Source organism: Microtus oregoni, unplaced genomic scaffold, assembly GCF_018167655.1.
Source record: "Microtus oregoni isolate MIOR12 unplaced genomic scaffold, Mior012 000029F_ref0000214, whole genome shotgun sequence".
Lineage (NCBI taxonomy): Eukaryota > Metazoa > Chordata > Mammalia > Rodentia > Cricetidae > Microtus > Microtus oregoni.
In genome coordinates, this window is record NW_024543088.1 from 22601944 (window position 1) to 22610443 (window position 8500).

Genomic DNA, 8500 nt, shown 5'->3' on the forward strand with positions numbered 1-8500 from the left:
CTGGGAAAAAAAAAATATGCCCCTCTTACCTCAGTGATCCATCCCAGCATCTTCTTAAACCTCTCTGCTCCATCTGAAACCCAATACTCTCAAGGCTGACAGAAAAGTGAAATAATTCTCAGTTTTAACTACATTAAGAACTGAGCAAAACTCAAAAGCTCTTTAGCATTTAGTAGGGAAGATTTACCTCATGTCCTTTCATTGGTCATGTTTTCTTAAAAGAGTTTATTTACCCAGGGTCCTGCCTTATTTGAACAGAGTGTTCTTATTTTAAAAGATTCAGTGTTTTTGATAGTTTCATTCTAAAACTCTTTCATTATTCAGTGTCATTTGGACTGTTTTCAATTCCAGGTTTTAAACTGGCAAAGACTTTCTTTTTTTTTTTTGTTTTTTGTTTTTTGTTTTTCGAGACAGGGTTTCTCTGTGGTTTTGGAGCCTGTCCTGGAACTAGCTCTTGTAGACCAGGCTGGTCTCGAACTCACAGAGATCTGCCTGCCTCTGCCTCCCGAGTGCTGGGATTAAAGGCGTGCGCCACCACGGCCCGGCCGGCAAAGACTTTCTTTAAATCTTCCAAAAAAGAATTGATTTTGTGGTACATCTATTTTAGACCCAAACTCTAAGAGCTAAAGCCAAACTTCTTACACGTAAGAAAGAGCGGCAACTATCAACTGAGTCCACCCAATTGGGTTACTGTGTTACTGTTGATATTGAAAATGGTGTAGTCACTGGAGAAATGACTAAATGATTAAGAGAACTTGCTGCTTGTAGCACGATCAATAAAAACCTAGAGACAAATATTAGGGTTCAATCTGAAGGTCAGAAAAGCAAAACAGTCAGCCATTAGCTCTTACCTCTACCTCAGTCTGAAATGGCAATTGGCCTCCAGGAATCTCAGAATGTGTCTGAGAGCTGTCTCCTCCTATCTCCTATTCCTCTCTAGGGCTGGGATTAAAGGTGTGCACCACTACCACCGATTTCTATGGCAAACTAGTGTGGCTACTGGGATTAAAGGTTTGTATCACCACTGCCTGGTTGGTAATGCTGTGGTAATGTTGATGTGGCTGTTTTACTCTCTGATATTCAGGCAAGCTTTATTTATTAAAATAAAAATGAGATATCACTACAGCTGCTCTTTCAGGGGACATCGTTTCAGTTCTCAGTACCTACATGGAGCCTCACAAGTGTATGTAACTCCAACTCTAAGATATACAATGCCCTCTTCTTGCTTACACACTGTTAGGGAGCTCCCACATCATAGACTTCTCCAAAGCAGCCCACACCACACTAACCCCAAGTGGTCCCCTAGAGCCTGGGCAGCAAGCAAAATCGATGTGTTCCCCCTATACACACACCGCCCAGTATACCCCCCTGCACTCCTCTCTCCCTTCCTGGCTTTGACCAGCATCCCAGCCTTCCTAGGTCTTGACATCAAAAATCCCAATTTCAGCAGGAAGTAGTTACAGAAGAGATTAAGTTGCCCATTATCATCAACAAAAAGGTGGGACTCTCAAAGAAACCTTGGACAAATGGCTAACTGAGGTGCCTATAAACATATCAAAGTGGATGCTGGCCCACGAAGCTCTCCCAACACCTCTCAGCATCGCTAGTACTTAAACAGAGTCATTCTGGCTGGCATACCCCATCCCCTATCCTAAATGTCTCTATCCCCTGAGCGTCAGTCATTACCCTTCCCCCGCTTCTCTTCCCTAGAAAACCTAGCCATTCGGCTACATGTCCTTTTGGTATCTTCATCTCTTGACTCCTAGCTGGCTCCACTTCTGGTTCTCTCTTTGTCCACTTGGCCCCTCCTCTCCTCTTGCTCTCTCTTTATCTCCTTTCATTACTCAGTTTAGTTGCAGGCCATGTTCAGTCTGGATCTTTTCAGATGCCTCCGGCTATTCTCTCCTGTATCTACAATAAACCTCCTCCAAACCATAGCTTAGAGCAGTCATGTTTCATTTTTTTACTCATACACATGCAGGCAAATACCCATACACATAAAAAAAACTTTTTTTTCATTCTTTTTATTGATTCTTTGTGGATTTCACATCACGCATTCCTATCCCACTTATCTCCCTGTCCCCTCGCATCTGCCCTCTCCTCTTGCAAACTCCCCCATGAAACAAAACACAATATAAAAGAAAAGCCAAAGACCAAATATAATGGGGGTGGGAGGGAAACAGAGAAATCTCACACTCAGGCTGTAGTGTGGCCCACTGAATCACACAGTTTACCCTTTAGTCCATTCGTCTTTACTTGCAAGTGATCATTACCATGAGTCATTGGAGTCATATAAAAAACATTTTTTTTTATTGTCAAGAAACAATAAATCAAAGGCTTTGGATCTAAGGCCTACTTGACTACCTCTGGGTAACTTTAACTCTATTGATTCTATCAGAGACACCAAAAGAGTTATTCTTAACTCTTTTTTTATCCAGATTATTCAAAAGACATCAATCTCTAATGACAATATTCATGGTGTTTTCTACCTTAAGAATCCATATTCCAGCAGGACTTGGTGGTGCATGCCTTTAATCCCAGCACTTGGGAGGCAGAGACAGATGAATCTCTGGGAGTTCAAATTCAGTCTGGTCTACAAAGCAAGTTCTAGGCAGCCAGGGTTGTTACACAGAGAAATCCAGTCTCAAAAACAAAAAATAAGAAAATAAAATGCTCCCCCCCCAAAGAAAAGTCCTTATTTCATGATTAAATATTAAGGTTTCTGATAATATAGTTAGATAGGATTTTTAAAAATTAAATATTTTATTAATGAAAAGTAGCTGTACAATATTGGACTCTCATTTCCCTTTACAATTATAAAATAAGAGATAATTCTTGGCTATAGCTATCAAATCTACAAAACCCTTATATCTCATGACTCTGTTACTGAACTTGGTCATTAAAGCCAGTGCCTCAAGCCCTTTGGCAATCCCATTCTCAACAAACTAATTAAAATAGTCAAATTAATAGTGGAAGTTGAAAAGGGAGATTTATCCAGTGTGGTTCATTGGGAAGGGGGTCAAAGAGATCCAGGGACCTCCCTGTACCCCAGAACTCTAACAACTTCCCCACTTGTTTCTGAAAAATATTCTCTGCAGACATTTCTGACTAACCATCTGTGTTGTGTTTCCCATTATCCCATGATGCCAGAGAAGGATTCATCCTGGTTGGTCTGATTTGATCCCACACTTGGGAACAAGTGACAGATGTCAAGGAGTTAGTTAGTGCCAATAAACCCTCTAGGTGCAATTTAAGCAACTGAGATATAGAAATGGCTTTTAAATCAAACACATATTCTGCTTATCCTATGGGTAGGTTCTACATCTCAACGTTGTTCAGGCTCCTTTGTCAGAAGCTGCATGTATGTAGACTGTTTAAAGTTCCATATTAAGGCTTTACAGAAACACAAGTATCAAGTAACAGACAGGCATTAACTATAATGCTTTACAAAACACAATTGACATAAATAAAACTGTTTTGAAAATTAAGAAATTGTGGACAATTTATAAATATCGAGTATCTACTAAATCTTCAGAATAGTTTAAGAGACATCTACGCATATGGGTGGTAAAAATTGGCATCATGACACAGAACCATACTGAAACTACACATAAAGCAAAACTTAGATATTTTAAAGCAAATCTAATTTAAGCCTGTTGCCACAAAAATCAAAATTTCTAACTCACAAATTTAGAGAACAGTTCTTGTTATTACAAATAGATTATGTATGAGAATTTCTCATATATACAAGAGTTGAAATGTTTATTTTGTCAAAATAAGCAGATTCATGTTCAGGTTTTAATTAGCAAGATTATCAGACCTGATTTTCATGCCTTTTAAAGTCTGTAAGGCACTAAGAGATCAGCATTATAACATATATGTAATGAAACTTTCTTTACAGAGCATCAGAGAATCTCTGAATGTAGCATGAATAATAAAAAACCCCAAGAGAGATATTGGGGTTCAACCTGAAGATCAGAAAAGCAAAGCAACTAAGCCACTAGGGAGCTCTTACCTCTATGAAATCTTCAGACAGAAAAGAGAGTGAGTTTCTGTCTCATCCTGCCCTATATTTCACGCTAGTCCTGGGATTAAAGGTGTATAACACCACTGCCCAAACTCTATGGATAACTAGTGTGGCTATTGGGATTAAAGATGTGTGCCACCACTGCCTGGTCCATGTGGTTGACTAGTGTAGCTGCTTTGCACTGATCTTCAGGCAAGCTTTATTTATTAAAACACAAATAATATACCACTCTATTTCCCCTTTTATCTAAAATAAAAAAGAAGGCTATAACTAACATAAGAAAAACTATATACAATAAGTATAGTAACTATATTTAATATATACAGGTAATAAATACATCAACAATGTCTAGTCCATTTGCACTTGACAAATTCAGAGAAAATACTCCCATATCTATCCTGTCTTGGTGAGTCCAAAGTCTTGTACCTAATTTACTTTCTATCATAACTTGCTTTCTGCATCTGGTAAACAAGGAAAGCTATAATTATAAATACCCAGTCTTCAACTCCCTCAAAGACTCTAGAAGGAAGAAATATTAACTGAGTAAGCAGGAAGTGCAGTCAAGAGACTTCTGAAAATTGTGAGAAATGACAGAAACAGATGGCTATCTGGACAGTCACACAGAGTTCTTCTGCAACTGTGAGGCACCCATCTTCAGCCTACAGACCTAGCATAGTCAACATACATTTCTGTGAAGCAGGATATTCTGAAGGGCTGTCCTACCTTGTCTTGACAATGTTTGGCAGTCACTCTCCTTTGTTTCCTACTTGTCCAATTAGGACAGCATACAGTCAGCAGTTGAGGGCAAGGGCATTTTCTTGCCCAGTGGCTTACTTTTACACAAGGAGAGTAAACTCCATATAGAGTTTCTTCAATGCCCATTACCTTCTCTGTGGTAGACTGGTCTGCCAGGATCAGAAATGTCTCATTGTCAGAAAAAAAAGCCTATATTATTAAAATATCTTAAATGCCATATTCTGTAGATCTTTGAAGTGTTTGAAGATGACCTGCCTATCTAAAATATATCTTTTTTGACCTTGAAAACATACCTAATATGACTACAAGTTCAATCATATAAGTGATTAACTAACAACTATTAACTACTAACCTGCATTTTATTATTATTATAAACAGTTGGTAATAATAATTTTCAAGAACTAGAAATCTGCATTACATTGCTAAATAAGTAGTATAGGTACAATACCTTGAACAAGAGTAGTATGTACAGTATGCTCTAAAAATTAATCTCAAATTTGTATCAATATACAAAATTTATATGAAATATACAAAAGTTCAATCCAATGTAAAACACTTAAAGCTAGTAGTTACTCTTTAAAAGTAGATTCAATAATCTACCTTTTATCTTATTATATATATATACACATATATATATATATATATATCCTCCCTTGTTTTTTTTTGCCAGAGTAGATTCAATAATCTACTCTTATCCTATCAAAACTGTATCCCCCTTTTATCTTTTCTAAACAAGAACTCTGAATCTAATCTCCTTTGTTCAACTTTCCTCTTGACCATAACCAATAACAACAGGTAACCATCACCCCAAAACAATGACAAATATCTATAAACCACTGAATGACCCCCAACTCTTGGGAATGTGGGCATGGTATGCTTAAATTTACATCCTGCTGTCCAGAGACTATGACATCTTTAGGAGATCCTGAAAAGAAAATTTTTGGTTAATTGTCAAGTCCTGAGAAAGGTAGTTTTTATCAATTGTTGTCCAGGCTCTGCGTAATGGGAAAGTGCAGTGCATGTTTCAGTCTTGACTAGAAGAGTCTGTTAGGCTGGATCATCTCAGCTAGCCATCTTAAAATTGTTCTGAGCACTTTGTAGCATCCAAAACAAATCTTTAGGTGTTTTTTTTCCAGCTTAGTGATATTATCACAGTCCTGGAGGAATGGTTGCAGGGCCCCATGCTTCTTTTGGAGACTTAAAAAAAAATCATTGATATGGATGCTCATGATTTATTTACTACAGAAAACTGATAGAGACTCAAACCTGAAGTCATGTATAGGAAGGTAGATGAAACCTTTTTTTAGAATTAGTTAGTACTCTATATGGCAATTAATATTAATGCAAAAGTTTAAAATATTTACATATTAATCTTATAACACTTATACCTTAAGAAAAGCTGTTAAAGAGCCAATATAAAACCAAAGGAGATGAGATTTGTGGCAATAAAATAGTTCTTAAATATTTATTTTTCTTCTGTCCCATATAAGGTGGCTCTTCCGACGTGAAACAGAGATTATGGATTTCACTTTAATAACCATGCTTGGGTTTAGAGAAGAAGAAAGCCACACTCCAAACCAAAGCCAACTTTGATCTTTAATTAGACTGGGACTACAAAAAACTATTTGCATTATATGTCTGTAGAGAACAGCAAAAACAAACATTTTGGAAGATTTATGAAACTTTATCATATTGAAAATGTGTTATACCAATAGGCCAATTTACTTCTTTTCTTTTTTTTTTAAAAACCAAGTGTTAATTCTGTTTTATTAGCCAACTGGAAACTAGACAATTCTCCAGTCCAGGGAGACCATTAATCTTCTTCTTCATCATCACCAGCTCCTGCACCACCCTGGCCCTTCTTGGCATTCTTCCTCTTCACTCGGCCTGGTCGGCCACCACCATAAGGAGACCGGAGGGAGAAATCAATGTGCTTCTGGGAGTCCAGACGAACAATGAAGGATGGGATGTTCACCACCTGCTTGCGGACCCTGATGTGACGCTGGCGGATGAGCACACGGGCATGGTGAATAGATTTCGCCAAACCCAGCTTGAAGACCTGGGTCTGCAGCCGCCTCTCCAAGAAATCTTCAATCTTCAGGCCCAGGATGTAATCCAGCTTCATCTTGCCCTCATCCAGCACCCCAATGCGAACAAGTCGCCTCAGCACAGCATTGCATTCAAAAAGACGCCGTGGGTCCTTTTCGTCCAGCGTTAGCAGCTCTCGGGCGGCCTTGCGGATCTTGGCCAGGGTAAATTTGACTCTCCACACCTCACGCTTGTTCCGGAGCCCATATTCTCCAATGAGTTTCAGTTCCTGGTCGAGACGCGACTTCTCGAAGGGTCTCCGTGGGGTCACAATAGGTCTTACGACAAACCCAACTTCTGGCAACCGGCATGTTGGCATCTCTAGGCCTGCTGCGCCTAGGAGCTCACGACGGCAACCTACTTCTTTTCTTGAGACATTTTTCTGGATGATTTGTCCTTTTTCTTCAGATGTTTCATTTGTCCAGTGGCCTTTAGATTCTTTAGCTAGATGCCTTTATTCTCCTGAAAAGACAGAAACAAAACCTTTCCCCAGCCCTAATTTTGGGGAGATTCTCATTTGGCAAGTTATATCAGATCAAATAAAAAGCATGTGTTAGTTTTATAGGTTAGTTTAGATTAAACAGCCATGCTGTTTGATGAACTATTATCTCTTATAATTACAAAATATCTCTTGTTCAATCAAATCTTTATCAATTTTAATGGCATCCATAGCTTTTCTTCTCCTGTGGAAACAAAAGTAAAACTTTTTTCCCAATGTAACACATGTTCTGGCTTCCATTCTGAGGTCAGTACATCTTTAAAGTATATTGGCTGATTCAATTCTGTATTTGCTTCTCCTATCCAATGTCTGTTCACAGCTGTTGTTCCTTTCTGATTAGCATTTAGAAGATTCAAAGTTAATAAAGCATTATGCAATCTGTCTCTGGGAATACTTATTATCTCTTTCTGTTATTTAACATATTCTTTAGAGTTCCGTTGGTCTTTCTATAACTGCCTGGCATGTAGGATTGTATGGTATACCTGTAATATGTTTTATAATGTAATAAGCAAGAAACTATTTCATTTTTTAGAGACTTATGCTGGAGAATTGTCTGTCTTTATTTGTGAAGGTATACCCATGATGGCCATAACTTCTTGCAAATGTGTGATTACTAAATCAGCCTTTTCCAAACACAAAGCAGTTGCCCATTGAAAACTTGAATAGGTATCAATAGTGTGGTGTACATATTTTAGTTTTCCAAATTCTACAAAATGAAACATGTCAATTTGCCAGATTTCACCCCTTTGAGTACCCTTTGGATTACTTCCCACAAGTAGTAGTATTTGTTTATATAAATAACAAATAAGACATTTCCTTAAAATTTCCTTAGCTTGTTGCCATGTGATGAAAATCTTTTTTTATAAATTGTTGCTATTGATATGTTTTTATGAAATTCTGAGGCCTTCAGTACATTTCCAATCAATAATAGATTGATTTTTGCATTGCCTTGTGCTAGAGGACCCAGCAGACCTGTATGAGATTGGATATGTGATATATATATATATATATATATATATATATATATATTCCTATTTCTGATTGCATCTTGTAAATGAATAAATAATAATGTTAATTCTGTATCACCTGGTATAAATTCAGTGGTTTCAACATGAAAGACAACTCTTTCT

At 37.7% G+C, this 8500-nt stretch overlaps 1 pseudogene; it reads right to left on the reverse strand.

Annotated features, from left to right (window-relative positions):
* Positions 1-6596: 6596 nt before the first annotated feature.
* On the reverse strand, positions 6597-7182 carry LOC121464931 (annotated as a pseudogene).
* Between the last annotated feature and the right edge of the window lie 1318 nt (positions 7183-8500).